Source organism: Agelaius tricolor, unplaced genomic scaffold (genome assembly GCF_023055355.1).
Source record: "Agelaius tricolor isolate 1412-34295 unplaced genomic scaffold, bAgeTri1.0.p SCAF_3, whole genome shotgun sequence".
NCBI classification, from domain to species: domain Eukaryota; kingdom Metazoa; phylum Chordata; class Aves; order Passeriformes; family Icteridae; genus Agelaius; species Agelaius tricolor.
This window is the reverse complement of record NW_027269263.1, coordinates 15,227,499-15,247,551: the sequence shown is the minus strand read 5'-3', so window position 1 is coordinate 15,247,551 and position 20,053 is coordinate 15,227,499. Positions and strand designations below refer to the sequence as shown.

Genomic DNA, 20,053 nt, shown 5'->3' with positions numbered 1-20,053 from the left:
ATCTAAATGTCCTCAACCTTTTATCCTTTTTTTTTTTTTGTCTGCTATACTGCTTTAAGCGTACTAGATACCAAATAACAGCGCAATAAATCACATGCAAATCGGCATGAATCCTACCAAACTTATTCGAGCGGTTTCCTCCCGGAACAAAACTTTGGAGGTCACTCAATCCTCTCCTACGACAAAGGGAAGCTCTTCCTCTTCCATCACCCCTTCCCCCGGCTGTGCGAGGAGACTATCGGGGAAGGCGCGCACGGCTTTTCCACGGGGGCTTCCTTGGCGGTGCTGGCCGGTGACGCTGAGCACGGCGGGGGGATGCGAGGGACAAGCGGCCGGGGCGCCCGGGGCTCCCGGCCCGGCCTCCGCGGCAACTCTGCGAACAAAGTAACTTCGCGGCTGGGCGGCGGCGGGGCACGGCCGGGCAGCGGCCGCTCTGCCCTCGCCAGCGAGCGCTCGCACGGCCGGGGAGAGCAGCCCCGCAGGGACAGGCACGGTCCCCGGAGCGCGGTGCCAGCCCTTACCTTGCTCCGCAGCCGCTCCGCACGGCCGGCGGCAGCAGCGCCGCGGGGCCGGGGCACGGGATGCTGCGAGGCTCCCGGCGCTTCTCCCTCCGCCTCTCTCCCGATCCTCAGAAAAGCCCTTCCCCCCCTCGCTCCCCCCCCGCCTGCCTCACTCTCTCTGGCTTTGGGGCATAGATATTATGTGTATATATATACGTGTGTGTGTGTGTGTGTGTGTGTATATATTTTTTTTTTTTTTTTCTTAAGAAGCCAAGGGGAAGCTTGGTTGGGAGAAGCAAAACCCTGACGCGCTTGGGGGTGGGTAGGTGGGGGGTGCGGCTGGGGGGGCTTCAGACCCTCGCACGGCAACACAGGCGGACCCATCCCCCCCCCCGTCTCCTCGGTCCCCAGCCGGGGGAGGCGGTCGAACCTCACCGCCTTCCACTGATCCCGCATCGGGAACGGGCCCTGCGCGCGATTCTCCCGCCCGGGGCGGCCGCCCGGACCCCAGCCCCGACCCCCATCCCTGCGGGGGCAGCGGGGCGGGGGGGCTCCCCAGATACGTACCCTGCCCGCCGGGGCTGGCTTGAGGACGCAGGATTTTGTGCGAGCGATCGTCTCCTTCTCCAGGAGCTCAGCCTCCCCTCCCCCCCGCCTCCCCTCCCCCGCCTCCCCCACCTCCTTTGGGGGGCCAGGAATCCCCCACTGCCGGCCCTGCCTCCTCCCCGCCCGGCCGGAGCGCTGATGCGCCGGGGCCGCGGCGCTGCATGGCCCCGGAGCTCGGTGCCCGCGGCCGGGCTGCGCTGCCGTGAGCGCGGGCTGTCCCCTCCCGCCGCGGGCGCGGGTCAGCGGGGGCGGCGCGGGGCCGCCTCCGGCGGGAGGGGAGGCTGCGCGGCCCGGGGCACGGCGTCCTCGGGGAGCGTGTGCGTGCGGCCGGCGGGCAGGACGCTCCGCGCCGGCCTTTCGGGGGTGGGGGTGCCGCTGGTCCCCCTCCTTCCCGCGGCGGTCAGAGGGAAGTTTGGCACCGGGGCTGCGGGGGGACTCTCCGGGCAGCGCCCCGCGGCCAAGAGAGCCGCTGCCCGTCCCTTCGGCAGCGCAGGTGGTGGTGGGCGAGAAGGGCGCCGAGGGGACTCCGGAGGTCCGGTCCTGGCAGGGGGGACACGAGGGTGGCCGAGGTGTCCCTTCCCTGAGAGCGCCTGGTGTATTTCTCAGAGGCACCAAGCACTCACGGGTTCCCTCGGCTTCGAAATCAGGCCATCGTAGAATCATAAATATATAATATTGCACTCCTATGATATTATGAGTAGAGAGCAAGAGAGTTAAACGCATGCATTGAGGAGAGGCAAATTACATGTAAAGGGCTTTACTGCACAACTGCAGAGCGATTCTCAAATGAAAAAATTTCAAATCCTTACAAGAATAAATTTAATTCCTGCTCGCACGTTCCCATATCGCCTGCTAGGCAAGAAAGCGTGCTGGATATCGAGCAACGATTAGTGGAGTTACATCTGGGTTGGGTCCACATGGTGACTTACTGCTGATCAAACAGCAGTCTGAAAATCCCAAGCTAGAAAATATCCATTATGGACAGAATAATTGTACTTTCTACATCTCTTCCAGGTCAGGATGAAACAGAGAGCTCTGGGAAGCGTTCTGGAGGAAAGAAAAGAAGCCATCGAGCCCCACACACGGTCCTGTATTACCGAGCAGAGCCAAACTCGCACGCAGGCTCTGCCCGGGTCAGGGGGACCCCACGAGAAGTTCCCGTGCCCTGGGCAGAGACTCAAAACTCGAATACTGGACCTGAAAACCTTCCCCCACAGCTTCCATTCCTGGCAAAACATACGTATTTATCTTGAAAGTTTGCTTTTTGACATGTCAGCGGTTTTGCAACAATATAAATGTGCTTGGGAAATTTTTGATCGGCCTCATGGTTAGGACCTATTAGAAGCTGCAGAACATATTCACAATCAATTCACTTATTCAGATGCATGAATACAAGCTTAGAAAAGTAATTACAGGCACCTTTTTTTGGAAATCTTGAGGCTGTGTGGTTTCCCCACGGGAAATATGAGTAATAAATTCCTACTTAAAAAAAAAAGAAAGAAAGAAAAAAGAAAATGTGCTAAGCATTGTTCTTATTTATTTTTGTCTTTAATATCAAAAATTGTTGATTTAATGTTCCAGGTGAGGCAAGGATGGCTGGATGCAAATCCTTAATTTTCACAGAAAAATGAAAATCCTCAATTTCAACTATTCCTTAAAAAAACAATAAGAAAGATTTGATATTGATAATTTCGATCTTCTTTTCACTTTTTAAATTTTAGTTGTCTTTTGTAAGAGAAATGGATTTTTCTTTTTTGGTGAATGTATAAACAGAAATCAGCTGGTCAGTATTAGCAGATCTGGCCATTTTTCTCTTTCTTTTGAGAGTTAATGTATCTATATAGTTAACATCATATCTATATACATTAAATACATCTGGTTTAGGTTTAAAATATTTTATTAAAAATTAATTTATTATCCTCTATTGTTACTAAATGGTGAATAGTACTTGACATTTTTAGTTATTTATGATTTGCATCAAGTTGTCTTTGTATGAAAACTGACATTCAACTAAAATTTATTTGAGGTCATTTAAAATTGTTCATTATAACTATCTTAAAATGCTTGATGCATTTCAAAAGTATCTTTGCATTTTAAAATATTTTCTGAAATAACTGAAATAATTGCCCCTAGAAGGGGAATTAAATCGGAGGCTTCTGGTAGCCATGGCTTTGACAATCTTAGAGAAAGCAGATCTTATCCTCTCACACTTGGGTTTAGCTGTAGATTGACAGAGGAAAATAGGCAATCTTACTTTTTCTTCTCTAATGTTGATTTTTCAGCTTTAATAGTCCTTAACTGAACTACTCAAATGGATTGAAACAAAGAAGATATTCACCCTGCCTGCAAAAGAAACTGCAGCTCTCAAAAATTGCTTTCCTGCATCAGTTACATCCTGTTCCATCTGCTTAGCCAAGGCACTCAGTCAGGCTGGTGGTGTCACCCTCTGAAGCTCAGGAACAGCAAACATCTCTTTATGTCAATTGAAGAGGTGCAGACAATGTTATGCGATTTTTTTGTTTTAAATAAAAATTTTTTGGGGAAGATGCTATGGAATTATGTTGTCTAGCAAGGACAATCCGTATTTGTAGGTATTTTGATCAAATTCTGGGATAATGAAGCAAGGGACCCCTAAATAGTTATCTTTGGTTGTACAGATTGTTACTTCAAGGTGGAAGGGCTTATATATATCATTTTTGAATTATTACTTTTGAAGATGGAAAATGCTCTATGTGAGCACTTAGGTAGCAACAGACAAAAATTAATTTCAACTGATAGGGGGGGAAATGATCCTCTTATCTAAAGTGAAAGGCAGTTGGGCAAATGAAGTTCAGACGATCACTGGGGAAGGCAGAAATAGATAATAAACATAAACCTGTATAACAGTGCATCATTTCGGCTGAATTTTTGTACTTGATTTGGCTTCTTGCTGGTTGGCAACTATTTATGTGTAGTTTAAATTAAACGTGTGCTTCAAAACCACCCATTAAATGAACAAATCCAGCCCAGTTTAGGATTTTTTTAATGTTTCTTGAGCAGCTTTTCCAGATAAGAGTGAGTGCAGACTTCTGTCAGCACAGTGTCACAGCAGAAGAGGAGCAGTAGATCACTGCTGAGTGACAGCCTCCAGCTCTGAAATGTGCCATCCATCCCCTCGCAGGTTCTCTGTTCCCCATCACTTCTGGGACATGTCAGACTTCCTGCACATGCCATGCAGAGCTCGTTTGTGCCTGTGCACTCCAGCCTGCACCTCCCAGGTGCTTTCCTGAGACATCAGATGGAATGCACGAGTACAAGGAGCAGCTGATCCACACAGTCTGGGTGGTCTTTGCCAGGACAGGAGGGTATGTGGTGCACCTGAGCTCTGAGGCATGGCTGCATGTCCATGAAACCTGGACAAATACAGAGGAACATCAGGTTGTGCCTGGGCATGGTTATTACATGGAGAGAATGATGTGTTGTTCAGGATGGAAAGATCTGTTCCTCAGGCAGTGGAGCTTCACACTGCTAACACGCACACAAGAATAAAAGTTTAAAGGGGTTTTTTTGCTAAATTTTACATCTTTACCACAGAAATTTGGAAGTGGGTCTGATGAATGACTAATAACGCATTGTCATTTCTTTAGTGGGGAGGAGGTCTCTAACCTGTGTGATATTTTAAAGCTAATAAATAAACAGCTAATTCTTAACACTAACCTTATCAATCAAATCAGCCTTGTGTTGTATTGCAGTAAACCTTAGCGATCTCCTTTCAGCTGGGGTTAGGTGTTCCCTGCAACTCCTCATAAAATACAGAGCTGTGGTACTCTGCCTGTGGGGAAAAAGCCTGGAGCCACATAGTGATGTATCTGTTCAGCAGTGTGAGACAGAAATTCCCTATTCACAGCCCTGCACAGTCAACATTGCCTGCTGGTAAACTTTAAATTGCCCGAGTTGCTTAATGTCGTGATTAAAAGCCATTTGTTTCTTTCTTGTCCTATGCTGTGTTTGGCAAAACAGAAGGAACAAAAGTCTCACAATTGCTTGCATGCCCAGCAAACAATTGCACATTGTCCAATCGTATGGGTTTTTCTTGTTCTTAAAAATATGGTCTAATAATACTATAGATACCAGAGGACCTTTTCATTTCCCCATTGTGAGCAAAATGAAAAGCTGAAGTCTTGAATACCAAAGTGCAATTCTGTGACTTGTGAAACTGAGTAGGCATATCCAGTAGCTACTGAAAAATGATAGGACAAAACCTCAAATAAGCCATCGTTTCTTCCCAAAGATGCCAATAAAAAAAGGCTTTGGAATAATATTCAGCTTTTAATTAAGACAAATGAGAAATGTCACAAATAATGTGCATTACAGGTCACAACAAAACTGTGTGGAATGTAGAATTTCTCCTGTAGAATTTCTCCTTAAACACTGATGTAATTCCAAGTCTCATTTAACATGAGTTTTTCTTGAACTTTACTACTATGTCAGAAGCTGAAATACTGCAAGTGACTCTAAAACCTGAATAGCAGTTGCTTATGTTCCTAATAGAAAGATGAAATATCTACATCCTCTTGTATTAAAAATAGAAAATGAAGTAGAGAGAAAAAAAAAGAAAACAAAGTATTTGCATTTTGAAAACTGTAGAAATATATATTTGGAACAGCACTAAAAGATGAGCTGCTTTTCAGGGTTGTAAATGAAAAAATATTACTGGGAGGCCATCTATAGCAATCAAAGGCTTTTTATTTGGCTGGTTGGTTTCTATCAGTGATATGTATTCTTCAGCTGAGGGGAAAAAGTCCATTTCAACAATTGAGTGGACATATTTGTGCTCCTATTTTAGGAACATATTCCTTTTATAGGCATTAAACACAGTTTACTATTGGAAAATTTTCATTTATTACATCTGCTTCATGTAGGGTCTTTCATGTAAACATTATAAAAAGGATTTAGTGTTGGATTTAGAAGTTGGGGTTTGGGTTTTTTTGCCCTTTGTTCTCATTTTGTATTTTATTTCTTTGGAGAACTCTTTTTTCCCCCCTTTCAGGAAATTTCACATAATCTTTTCCATTCGTCATCAGCCAGGTTGCTGATTACCAGAGTAACTGCCAAGCTTTCAACTCCTTGTCATCAATGGGCTGTGAATGACAGACAGCATTAATGTTGGCAAGCTCCCACTCTCCTTTTTGCCTTTCCCAAATGTAATTAAACTGCACTAATACAGCAAAAGAAAAGCTGCAGCTTTATTTTACTCACCCTAATAACATAACAATTAAATCAGAGAAGCACACAATTCAGTCAAATAAACCCATCACGACAAGGGAATTCAGAGGTAAGGGAAGTGTGGATCTATCATTTAGAGAGAAACACCAGCAGAGTCTTCCTTCCCTTTCCTGGCACTCCAGTGACTGCAGTATTTGACCTTCGGCGAGATGAGTCCAGCATCCAGGAACCACTCTCTTACAGCCTGGGGAAAGGCCTCCAGTGTTTCCCCTTCTGCTGCACCTTTGGGTTAAGCATAAAGGGAATGATTAGCTTCTCCCACAAGTGATCTGCTGTCCCCCACGTAGGGGATGGCTAGATAAGGAAAAAGCTTGGGGGTCAGAATATACAGTCTGGACAGCACTGCATGCCTTGGCCACCAGAAGGACATGGCATTCTCCTGAGCTTTGAGGAAGCCTTGAGTCTTAGGCTTAATGTCTGTAGTGGCTAGAGGACAGCCAGGAGTCAGGAGGAGGGAAAAACCCAAGTCCTCACCTCACTTGCAGGTCACTGTGGAAATCTGGAATGCACATACACCACCGAAGCAGATAAACTATCAGGAGATGAATATATATATATATATATATATATATATATGTTTTCTCTGGATCGAGGCCAGTGAAGAACTTACTGGCTCATAGAAAAGCAATGGAATTTCCCCATAAACCTCTCATCCTCTCATTTCTTGCAGCAGGATGGGAAGGAAGCACTCCTAAGGAGGCTGAGAACTGCCTGCCACGAGCTCTGTTAGCACAGCTCTGAGGCTGGCAAGAGAGCCTGTCTCGTCCTTCAAGACATCCTTAAAAGTAACACAGTTGGCTTACAAGACAAAGCAAATTTACAGTAATGCAAAGGAATAGTTTGACTAAATGCTGACAGAAGAAAATAAAGGCTGTTACACAACTAGCCAGAAACAAGGGGCACCATATTCAAAATGGAAAAGCCAGGACCCTCCTCAGCCTGTATTTGACCAAACCCTTAGGCCAGCCTGGCTAAACAGACTAAGTCTGTCTGCTTGTGCAATTTGGGTGAATAATGGTGACTGTTAGCTGACAGGTGGTACCTTATAAATCCAGCCTGTGCCAAATTCTCTGAGGAACTGTTCAGTACATACTGTAAGTAAATATGTAAGTTCTGTGGAGTAAGTCATTTACAACTCTGAACAAATTGTCCTACAATACCAAAAGCAGCTCAATATGATGATAATTTTCCAGAGGAAGAAAACTTTGGCTGAAATCATCTTTTAGACAAAGTTTAAAGCAGGACTTTTTGTAGGTCTAGAGCTGGGGTGATTTTTTTATATGCCTGCTAATGTGGCTAAAGTGGAGTGAAAAGCAAAAAGGAAAAAAAGGGAGGCATGTAAAACATAAAAATGTAAGCCCACTGGGGAAAAAGCATAGTTGTATAGTGGAAACACTAAAGAGATGGAGTTTGAGGTTTCTGTTAGATTTGTTCTGATACAGTACTGTTGCTTTAAACAGCCAGTTGCAAAATGGCCCAAAAGACCTTTTGGTTGAGTGTCATGATTTTCTACTTGATTCAGCAAAGATCAAGGCTGCAGTGTTCCAAGCCAGCTCCAGGCCCTCAGAGAGAGAAACAGCACATCAAACACCCACCTCATCTGTTTTTGCCATCAAGCAAAGAAAGAAGAGGCCACAAAGGACATGGAAAAAACATATCAGAAGGGCATAACTGAGCCTTCAGCTGTTCTTGTGTGTCAACCATAATTCTTGTTAGAAAAAAAAACCATGGCAGATTTGGTTCCTGTGTAGAAACTACCCTGAGCACTTTAAAAGGCTTCCTCTGAGTTTCCATGAATAGATGATTCCCAAGACTCCGTAAAAATTTAATCTGATTTTCAGACTGAATACTAAGTGAAGATTGGCAATAGAAATTGGCCCTAAAAATGAGAGAAAATGCTTTTAGTGCAAGCAAGGTTTGCAGTATTCAATGTGGTGGCCTTTGATTGTCATAGTGGGCAGCTACATTTGAGGCATTGCTAAGAGAGGCTTTGGTCCAGGACTACTCCTGGCTTACTCACTGCACCTAAATAACACCCTGGGCATATGTTGGTATCTTTGAACAAAATAAGATATATTTACAAATAGGTTGGGTTCAACCCAAAGCTGCTGGCCTGAAACTGCACCCAAAGCAATGGGGATTGTGTTAAAAAGAATGAATTTAGGACGGGCACATATAATAGCGGGGAGGGAAATTCTACTCTTAGGATCAATGGACACCAGAGAGCTCCCCAGAGACCTCCAGATGTGCAGTTTTGAGGGACTTTAATCCTACCAGAAAAAGTTTTTCCTGTTTTCTTGCAATATCACATAACATTTGCATAAACAATGTTATTTCAATGGTCATTGCGTGATTTACTATTCAGAGATGAAATGGTTATTTTGACTTTTTCTGTGTTAACTGACCAGGGCTGCAAACCTCATTTTCCATTAGACACAGATGCTACTGTTTATGGACTGGGTATTGATACAGGAATTAAAATTACTGAAGAGGATGACAGCCTATTAAGAGCCAAAGGTGAACTCTTACGGGAAAAATTACCTTATGTTCTGTAAGAGGTAAAAACTGTAGAATATGTTCAGAGCTACTTGTAGGAAAGAGGTTTCTGGTGGGAATGGACCAGCAGTGGTTCTTCAGATTCAGAACCAGAGGGGCAACTTACTTCCACCACAGACTGGAATAAGGGGAGCTATGATTTTGTAGTAACCCAAAAGCATGGACTGAGGCTTTAACATTGACTGATATTGATGTCTTGTCCAAATAACTTCATTGTGGGATTGATTGCAAATGCCAGCCTGAACAAAAAAGGAGCAAAGAATTGATTTTCAGGGCAATGAGCACGTTTGGGGAGAGGTGATTTTTTCCTCCTCGCCTGTATTTTTCAGAAGTGCTAATCCAGTAGAACAGTTGCTCCAGGGATTCCCAAGAAACTGAGTGATTCCCACAGAGGAAATCTGCTACCAGAGTACTGTGCCATTTGCAACAGCCATCCTGGAATACAATCTGTCCCAGTGTGAGTGAAAACTCCTGAGGTTTTTTACACCTGAGTGAAAACTGCATTCACAGTGGAACAGCTCAGAGTTTACCATCAAGTTCTGTATAAAAGATGAGAGGAAAGCAGTAGACTATAAGATTTATTAGCTAGCTCTAGATCTACTGAAAAAGAATGATGTTGTGCAATGTCATAATTTGAAAACTGCAGGAAATTTTGAGGTGTTGTAAAGTGGTATGATCTCCTTTGCATGTGTTACAAATGGATGCAGAGGTTGCTAGGAATCATTGAGACATAGGAAAAGCCTCTCTTGAGCAGGATTTTGCTAAGCAGCTCTTCCTGATATTTATTATCTGCTTGGGAATTTCACAGTAGTTCCCAAAACTACACAGAGATCACTTGGGAAGGCATTGTCAGGGCCCTGATTGCACTAGTAAGTCTTAATGTCCCCAGTTAGCCCCACCTGAGCCCTCTATCCACAATACTTGAGAGACCAGGAGCTCTATTTAAGCTCAGCCTCAGCTCTTCATTCTCTTTTTAATCTGCTGGAAAAGTTATGGGTTAGAGCCCTGCTATGCAGCCAGATTTGAAGCTGTGCTCTGGCTACCTAGCTTGACCTGAACCTGCCTCATCATCACAGTCTCGCCTTAGCACCCAGATTCTTCACTGGACCTGGCCACCATCTCTGGATTTGTGCCTGCAGGTATTCTGAAGTTCTGTCGGAAGGGGCTTGGCCAGTGAGGCACCTGCCTTGGTGGCCCCATTCCTTGGCTCACCTTCTTTTAGGAAATAGCCTTGCCCAGGTTGCTTCCTCATAGATACAAAGTAGTGCAGAATGTAACAAAGAGGATTAATTAGAGATGAAATTTTGGGGTTAGTCATACACAGGTCAGGAAAGAAGTTTTGATTTGAAAGTGTTTGAGTAGATTATGAGACTCTAGGAAAAGTAAAATACCTGCCATCTCAATGCAACAACTTCTGATAAGATGGTGGAGGAATTCAGAGTGGATGCTAGCAGTTCAGCTGACTTTCTTATCAACAAGGGGCAGAAATTAGTGTTTTGTGCTCCTTTTGAAGCTGTTGGAGTGTGGGCTAGTGCTCCTCACTCTTGACTGGGGGTTGAAGACTTTGGAAAATCTTCTACCAGGAATTTTTTGTGGAGTAGCAATTTTTTAGGTCATTCAGAAGCCCTTAATTCCAAAGGGAAGAAAACCAAAATGTCCTATGCCTGCTGGGTAAGTTTAAATACAGCCTGTTATAAATGGGACTATCCACTGCTGATGTTCTGAGTGTGTAAGCCAGAAGTACTCCCCTGCTCTTGGGTGTGGGTGCTGTGCTGAGACAAGACCCAGAGCACACGAGCCCTTCATTCAAGGGAAGCTTGGAGTTTCTCAGCTGTGGAGATCAGGACTGCAGGGTGTGCTAGAGATGACTCTTTCAGTAGCAACAGTGTCATTCCTCAGACAAAAAGGATTTGTTAAAAGCATCTTAGGCCCTGTTTGATTTTACTGGATCTAAGATAGTTCCTAAGTTTCTGGCAAACTTTGGAGATTATCATGTCCTCCCTACAGAACACATCACAGATGGAACTACTTGGAACTGGGAGTTTGAGTCCCTATCACTGCTTTGTGAAGTCAATGCTCATTTTATCTGTGATAATCACTGAGCAGCTGAATGGTTTGGGGAACTTCCAGTTCAGAAGAATTCCTGAAAATATCTCACTTAGATTTGATTTGGACTGGAATCAAGTCTGAAAAGCCCCCTCAAATTTCCATTGAACTGCAAATCTTGCTTTTGAGCCAAATTTGATTGGAAAACTTAAACTGGCTAAACCTTGGATAGGGCCCTGCCTGGATCTGATGTGAATGCAAGTAGTGTCACTGGAGATAATTTGGGGTTCAGCCCTAGATATAAATTGTCATGTCCAACTGAGACCATTTCCAGGGTTAAGATTGTTCCTTTCCCTTTTTCATCCTAAAATTTGAGGGAGTACTTGTCAATCTCAAAATTGCAAAGGCTCTTTCAGTAAGAAGCTGCTGCCCCTGCCCCCCCCCCCCCTCATTAGGACACAATGTGTGGGGTGCCACAGCCAGAAATTTCTGCTCATACACCTGACACTATTCAGGAGCCTTTAGTCATGTGTCCCTGCAGGCAGCCTGAAAGAGACCTGGGCAGGGACTGAAAAACTCCAAAGACAGGTGTGCTGAGCTACATTTTGGAGTAGCACATGAAAACCCCTAATAGATAGGATACTATCCAATAGATAGATAGATACTATAGATCTATACTATAGAGAGCTGCTTAAAATTATGTAATTTGTATCGAATCCTCTAGAAAGACTCCTTGACTTTCATTTCCTTTTGAAGATGACATATAGATGTCAACCTTCTGTCCTAAGCTGCTGTGATGAGTAAGTGAAGTTAACAGATAGGGCTGTGAATTGTCTTGAATTGGATCCTAGAGCCTCCCTTATAATTCTAGTAAGCCATAAGGAGCTGTAAAGCTTCTCCAAGAAACACTACAGTAGAAGTGATGAAGATTTCAATCCAAACAAAGTTATTTGTCCAGAATCAAAGATACAAAGAGTCTTCTTTTAGTTCTCTTCTGCTCAGGCCAACAGGGTGGCATCAGAGAAATAGCTGACCAATCAGTTCCTCCTCCAGCTGGAGCAACCTGCAATAGCCAAATTGTGAATCAGCAGGTAGCAGGTGTTATAACACACACGTGTAACTTGCTAAAATAATTTTCACAGTTTAGGAGCTAGTTTCTTTTATTCACTGCATGGATCTTGTTTGTCATCTTGCTGTTTGCAAAATGGACAGTAGGGAAGAAAAAAATGTTGGCACAGGGAGATGTGGATCCTTTCACACTAAATTTAAGGAATAGGGACAAACACAAAGGAAAATTCCACACTAGGAACTTTTTTTATTCATGGTACCAAGAAAAAGCATGAAAGATAATACTATGAAGATTGGAAAATAGGAATCTCATGCCCCGATGTTAGAACCTCAGAAATAATGTGTCAAAGAGGTTGGAACATTTAGAATACAATCTTTTACTGTTTCAATGTCATCAACATGTTGTTCTCCCTATTTTCTGAGACAGGAGATTTTATTGAGTCAATTTGTCTTCAACATGTTAAATGTACTGTGTGTAGGAGGGCAAGCTAACCTTATTTATAAAGTATTACAAGGGAGAATGCTAACTCACATTTGCACTCTCGAAAACTGTATTTCTTCTGACAGAAAATACCACACATTCAACACCCAGGCAGGTGTGAGAACACTGTTTCTTAAAAGAATGGCTTTAACAAAGAAGAAATATCCTGGGGGGTAACCTGGTTGTGGGGTTGAAGATACACAGACACGTTTATTTGGCTCTTGTCACTTTGCTTAAACTGCTCTCAGACCAGATACTCATCCATCTTCCCTACCCAAGTTATCTCTCAGAATAAGAACCTAAGATACCTTTTCTTGCTGATCCTGAAGTATTGGTCCCGTTTCTGTTTCATACATTGATTTAATCCTCTCAGCTCCATCTTTTTTTACTTAATTTTTTGTTGCTCTTTGTGATGTACAGGAAGAATTTTTTCTCATTTTCTGCCTTAGTGTTAGTTTTGTTACCCCTTTCCTGCAGGTTTTGATAGAGCAAATGATACTCAACCCTTTGCATTTTGCTTATCTTTAATCCTGGCCACTTTATACCTCCTGTGTGACCCCAAGGGTCTCAGTTGTCCAGTCTGGTCCTTCTGACTGAGTTGGCTTTTTGTCACTGTCTGGTACAACCTATGCAGTACAACATCCCTCTCTGCTGCTGTACATACTCAAATCAAGCTGGAAGTTGGGCTACTTTGTGCTAATTCCATATTTTGCAGCAATATTCAAGAGACACCACCTCTCTAAGAACTCCTTCTGACTGAGGTGCTCTTCCTGCAAGTGATCTTCATAGTACTGAACTTCTATGGCCGTTCTTTTCATGTCCCCTTTCCCACCTGGCAGCTGCCAAACACCTTTGGTATTTTCCCTGTTACTTCTCCTATATGCCTCTTTCCTGTACACACACACAGCTGAGATTGTGACTGTGTGTATTCCTGTACCTACGTTCCCTGATCTTTTCCTGCAATCTGTTTGAGATCAGTGGTTGTTTATTTGAAACTTCACCCTGAAAATCTAATTTAAATATATGCTCTTTACATTTTTAACTTTTGCCCCTTTCATTTTTCCTGCACAGACTTCCCTTCTCAAGGCAGATCATTCCTCCAGTCCCATCTTTTTCAACCCTTACTTTTTGTTTTCTAAGCAGCTTTCCTCCACTTTCAATGGCTGTTGGTCAAACCTCAACACGTACATTTCTGCAGAGTAGTCATCCCATATAATTAAAATATCTAACAACCTTTTTACCACTTAGCAAAGGTAGGTTTGGTAATATTTCTAGATGATTAATTAATCCTTAAATGCCTTCCTGTTTCTGAGAGGGATGCCATATGTTTGACTTTCCCCCCTTCAAGCAGAGGTGACATATCTGCTTTTGCTAATCATGTGAAAGGTGGTATCATATGCAGAGAGAGGATAACAAGCAGGCTGAAGCCAAACAAGTCTAAGGGGTTCACAACTTGAGAGGCATGGTCTGACACCTCTCTCCTTTTCTTCCCCACTCTGCCAAATATTTCTTCAAAACATGACTGGCTTCTTCTCTTGCTAAAATAGGGGTCCTTGCCATACTGCGTCTTATGTCATAGATACTACAATCTGTTCTCCTTTGGCTTTATAACAGCAACCTTGCTTATTCAAGCTAAGCCACTAGAAGCCACAGTCCTTGAATGTCAGTCCCAAAGCTCAGTCTCTCTTTCCCTCTCCACTTTAAATTGTTGTATCAGTTTTCACACTGAACAGAACGTCATCAGTTGCCTTTCAGCACTTAGTGCCTGTCTGGTGACATTTCTGTCAGCTTGAACCCAGCAAACACTCTGCTTCTACAAACTGGTATGGACCATCCTCCTTCCCTGCTCTCTTAAACCAAGCCCATGTGCCTGGAACATTGTGCTTGATGTTGTGCCTTGCAGCCTCACTAAGCAGCTGCACTGCAGTAATCTCATTCTTCTGAATCTTGCCATTAATTATATTAAATGTCCAAAATAAACAGTCCAACCCTTAAATATCAAAACTAGGCTGGTGCTTTGTGGAGATGTACATCTTATTGTTCACTGTGGTGTCCCAAGGAAGAGCAATCTCTGACTGAAAACTTTGTCATGGTTGAGATGTTTGCATGGTCATTCTTGCACACATGGATCCTTGACATCTAAAAATATCCTAATCTAAATAACACTCTTTTCCTCAGCAGAGATAGTTGTAATGTTTCTGGTCACTTCATTCACTAATGCTTGAAAATTTTGGTTGATCTGGAACCTTGCTGCCTGGAAAATTTGTTAAAAACTGTTAATGACTTGTAGAGGTGCTCTGGGAGAAATAGATGTGCATGTGCACACTGAGAACATGATTGCACAAGTGAAAACACTAGAAAGAAGCTTTTAATGTTAGTGGACACAATCTTTATCTGTTTTATTGTTACACACCCTGTTTATCTCCCCTCACTGACATACCTGATAATGTTGCCTCGCTTTCTACTGTTTTCATTGGGTGTAATGCTTTCTTATACCAGCACTCCCTTAAGATTCCACGGGTTTAAGGTTACAGGTGGCAGGAGATTTCCTTCTCCTGTCTTCTGTGGCTCAGATCATGGCCTGCAAAAATACCATGTGTATGTATCCTGTGAACACATAAAATAATGTATGTAAACTGCTTTCAAGGAGCTCTACAAGTTTGTGTTTGAGGATATTTTAACTTAGCACAATGCAGTTGAAAACAACAGTTCTGTACCAATGTGTATAGATGGAGAAGTTGGATACTTCTCTCAGTTTCATTGCGTTTCTTGAAAGAACAAGGTGCTCTGGTTGCAGAGGTCACATCTGTATCTGCATTTTGGACAGTGGCAAGCACTCCATACAGTTATTGGTACATGGGCAGGCCAATTCACAAATAGGGATGCCTAAGTAACACTTCTAAACTCAGAATTTGGGCACTCTGTTAAGGTCTTCTAGGGTTCACACAACATGAATCCATTTGGCAATAATGTTGGGAACTTTATAAAAGTGAGACTAAACAAAAACAAATAAATAAACTCCCAATTAACTACCAAAACTCTCACTTGAGACCTAAAATTTGGATATTATTCAAGCCATAAAGCAAAATGGGCTGAGAAGCACACTTGTAGCTGTTGAAATAGGTCTGGAAGTTGGAAGAATCTCCATTTAGTTTCAGTGATGCAAATCCTTTAAAAGGCAAGAGCTCAGTGCACTGGATCAGGAAAGATTTGAGTTATTCCTCTAAAGTGGATGAAATTACAGTGGCATAAAAATATCTTTTTGATAACTGATGGTGTTAGGGTTATAGCTAAAGTGTACTTGCACTAAGAATGCATGACTTGTAATAGGACACTGTGAAATGAGGTCTGTCCCCACACTGTAACCTTCATGTTTTTGGCTTTTACTATGAATGTAATGAATTAGAGCTAGGTTTGTCTAAATCTGAGCAATAACAAGTGAGGTACTTAAAATTCAGGGTAAAAGAAGAAAACAAGATGGAGTTGCAGTGTCCCTGTAAGCTCTATGGAGCAGGCTCTAATTCTTCTTTCTCAGCACTTGCACCATGCCCAGATTAATAGAAGGACCCTAATTATGGATCTGGAGCAAGAGAATAGAAGATAAATTAATCTTCAAGAGACCCAAATCACAAAGCAATAGCATCTGAGAGGAAAATGTCATTAAACATGCTGCAAACATGCTGAAATTAAATCTGCTAAGGGGATGCTTAGTCGGAAGATTTTACAAAGTTGGGTGCTTTGTCTACAAAATTCCTACTACATTCTGCGTGTATATTAGGCAATGATTTGCAGCTTCCTAAATTTATTTGTTAAATTCTTTTCCTAATTACTCTCCTAATTTTGTTTCATTACTTCCCACACTGTTAAACCACACAAAAGAACATCTACAAAGTGAATTGTGTTTATCACTAACCAAAAAGAAAGTATAAAAAAACCCTAGACCTGTTAATTCTGCAGCTGGTGAGGCACCTGTGCTGTAGCAAAGTCACCACAGAGGAAGATTCTCTGGTCTAGACTCAGTTCCACCAATAAGTGGTTCTGGATGCAACTTTCATTGATGTTAACATTAGAACTCAGTGTTTTGTGACTTGTTTTGAGTCATGAAATCTTATGCCTTGATTTACTTTGACAAAAAAGGAACTGAATGAAGAATAGAATAAATAAGCTTTTTTTCTCCCCATAAAAAAACAATTCTAGAGTGAGGATGAAAAAGGAGAATAAACAAACTACTGGGAGAGGGAAAAATATATCTAAATTGGAGATTTGAGTTGTTACATAAAGGATTTCTATGTGATGCTCAGATGTGCCCTTAAACTTTTTCTTGTACCTAAAGTCCCTGTGAGGTAAACCTGAGTTTGTACTTCCGATGCTTGGTTCTGGAGAGGTTAATGGATTCCCTCCTTTCCAGGAAAAGTCCTAAGTACAGAGAAGATGATTTTTTGGAATGCACCTATCTTCAAATCCCCTTTCATATTTTTTCTTTTTCTCCAAAACTGTCCTAACCATTAAACTACACAAGGCCAAATAATAATCTCAACTTCATTTAAACAACTTTCCTTATGAATCTGGCCACTTCTTTCCAAATCTTCATTCTTAAGAAATAAAACACTTCAGGTCAAACAAAATGTTTCCTTTCACTTGAAAAGCAATGTTTTCCCTTTCCTTAAAGCTAAAAGTGTAACTGTCGGTCATTCTGAAGCCAAATGCATATTAGATTCAGCTACCAAAATCATTTATTAGCACAGCTCTATGGAAGGGTGTTTTTCATGGCAAATTAACAACTCTAGTGTGCCTTAGGACCTTTGGATGAAAGGGATTATACAACTGGAAAGGATCATTAGGTCTATTTAATTTGCCTTTAGTAAAACGATGGAGGAAATAATCAGCATATTAAACATACATGAAATATTTTTGGAATGTGTAGTCTGTTGGAAAGGAATGAATAGTTCATGTTATTAGCTGGAAAATGAAGTATATATAATCCACTGTGTGTGGCTGTCATCAAAGCCCTACTAGGAGTGCAAGAGTAAATGTGCTATTTTTACCTTCTTCTTTCTTGCTTTCTTTGTGGCTTTGGCAGAACAAAAAAGACCTGGATAAAATGAGAGAGATTGTTTTTCATTTATCATGATTGCATTTGAGGTGCTGTCTTCAGCATGAAGACACAATATAAGCTTTTCATTCATTATTTGCATTAGAGTAGGGCATGGAAGCCTAGGCTGGTATCAAAACTCCACCTCTAGGCACTCTGTGTTCGTGGGGAGGAAGGGTCTCTGCATCTGAGGAGTTTACGATAAAACAGTTGTGGCAAATGATGAGGGGTGAACAAAGCCACAGAAGAGGAACCCTGTGTTCACCCCGCACCTGGAACATCATGCCAGTGCTTGCTTTCTGCCCTGCTGCCTCCCCTGATCCCTGATGGATGTGCATCCTTATTGGAAGAGTGTGATACATGAGTCACTACAAAGTGCACACATACATACCTGTGCTATTTTAACTTTATTGTGACAGAAATTTAAAAATAAATATATTCCTTTCACCTCCCAAATGTGACCTGGCAAGAATATTCATTTTAAAAAGCTGGTGGTAATGCCATACAAGATATTAATCAGCCTTCAATCCATACCCTTTGTAAGAGAAAATGGGATGGTACATGCCTAGTCTTATTTTATTGCAGTATTTTAACAACAGATGCAATGCTGCCTTTGTTATTATCCTTTATTCCTCAGACAGTGTTCCCCCTCCTAATTATTACTTGTCGTCTTCAGTAAGATTGAGAAATGGCATTTTTTTGAGCTCAGGTAAATATCAAAGCAATCTTACTTGTAATGACAGAGCTGCTTTCACCAGGGAGTGAAGTGTAATGAACTAAAAAAGGAATTTAATATGCTTTCCAAATTAAATAATGTATTAATTTCTGCTGAACAGTGGTCCCCAGCCCCCTTGAAAACAGCGGGTCTTGTATAAATACCTGCAAAGTTTGAGGGTGGTTTGACAATCAGTAGCCAAGAAGCAAAAGGCAGATCAGGACCATCTCCTTCAGCTCAAAGTTGCCCGTGATACCCATGGATGGGCTTTGCCCAGGGCTCTCTGTAGGGACTCTGGGGACACTGGGCTGTGTCCTTTGTCTCTCCCCTGGTTTTGCTCCTTTCCTGCTGGCAGTGGAGGATGTCACTGACCTCATTCCCACAGTGTGAGCTCCAGATTTGCTCTCTTGCCATCCATCACAATGTGCAGCATCTTCCTTGCTGGAATCAGAATTTTACCTCCCCCTCAAAAATGGCCGAGTTTCAGCTTTTGTGATAGCAGAGAACTGTTTGAATATAGAAATTCTAAAGGTTTGAAAATCAAAGGCATATTTAAAAACAGGCAATTTCTCATTAGTATTTCCTTAAGGCAGATACTCTTTTGTTTCAGGTACGTGTTTATTTAAAAGGAATGGGAGAAGATAAGGAACTCATTCAGCTCAGTAGTTTTAACCTCTTGGAGAATTCTTTAGGATTGTGCTGAAAAATCAGTGCATTGAATGAATTATTTTTTCCCCTGGAAACATTATTTTTTTCCTATCTGAAACATAATTTTTTATTTCAGAAAAGGAACCAAAAAAAAAAAATCCAAACAATTTTAGGTAGAATTTAGTGATTACTCTCTGTAGCATGGCTTAAGGTCATTAAAAGCAGCATTGCTGAGAGCAAGTGTGGGCACAGAAACCTGTATTCCACCACTCTCTACAGAATAACCATAATTAAGGCATTCTTATCTAGGTAGAGAGAAATAGACTCCCAGAAGTGTTAAGAAATAAAGGAACAGTCCCTGAAACTGCGAAATTTCCAGGCTATTGCTGATACAGTGGAACTCACAGAGCTGGCCAGAAATTTGTTGTTTAAGAACTACTTTAAAAAAAAAAATCTAATTTTGTTCATTAAACTCAAATCCATTTCATTTAAATTAATACTTAATGAGTGAAATCATCTTTTTCACTCCAGGAAAAAAAAGCAAGGATGCGCTTCACAGGCTTTTCAGCTGTATTACATTTCTCTGTATATTACTCCTATTATTTGAAAACAAATCAGTAGTACTCATAGATATCCTTTTTTTTTTAGACCGAGGTGACAAAATATCTTTTTTTTTTCATTAAAACATAAACAAGAAGCTGTTTCAATCCAAACTCCGAAACAGCTATTTATCACGGTTTTTGAAGTAAAAGACTAAGTTCTCCTGTACCACAACGATGACTCGGGGAGTGCTCACATTCACATGTTCTTCCTAATACTTGGAATCAAGGTCAAAAATAAGAATATGTTAAAAAGCCATGTTATTTAAGGTTGGTGTTGTTTTTTGGTTTTTTTTTGGTTTTTGGTTGTTTTTTGTTTTTTAACGGGCTCTTAAAAATATTTCGTCTGGAGAAGGATATTGGGAAGGCATTTCCTGTGAGGTGTACTGACCTTCAGTTTCCTTTTACACTCCGTTTTTCACTCGGTTTTCGCCCCGCTTTGCCCCGGCCCCATCCGGCGGCGGCGCCTGAGGCGGC

General features: G+C 42.1%; 1 protein-coding gene and 1 long non-coding RNA gene across 4 annotated transcripts in view; one reads left to right on the top strand and one right to left on the bottom strand.

Annotated features, from left to right (window-relative positions):
• Nucleotides 1-1,197, bottom strand: part of MPPED1 (metallophosphoesterase domain containing 1) — a 62,774-nt gene extending 61,577 nt beyond the window's left edge. Inside the window, exons 1-2 of one of the 3 annotated variants that reach the window (XM_071422624.1) lie at nt 522-660; nt 118-373 (exon numbers count right to left, since the gene is read on the bottom strand). The gene's annotated coding sequence lies outside the window, so the exon portion shown is untranslated. Of the gene's footprint in view, nt 1-117; nt 374-521; nt 661-1,067 lie in introns of those variants that run through there. The other 2 variants (XM_071422623.1, XM_071422625.1) reach the window with 2 other exon arrangements.
• Nucleotides 713-2,601, top strand: LOC139587915 (uncharacterized). The gene is made up of 2 exons (XR_011678532.1): nt 713-818; nt 2,121-2,601. It is a non-coding gene; the product is annotated as an uncharacterized lncRNA (long non-coding RNA).
• The last annotated feature ends 17,452 nt before the right edge of the window (nt 2,602-20,053 follow it).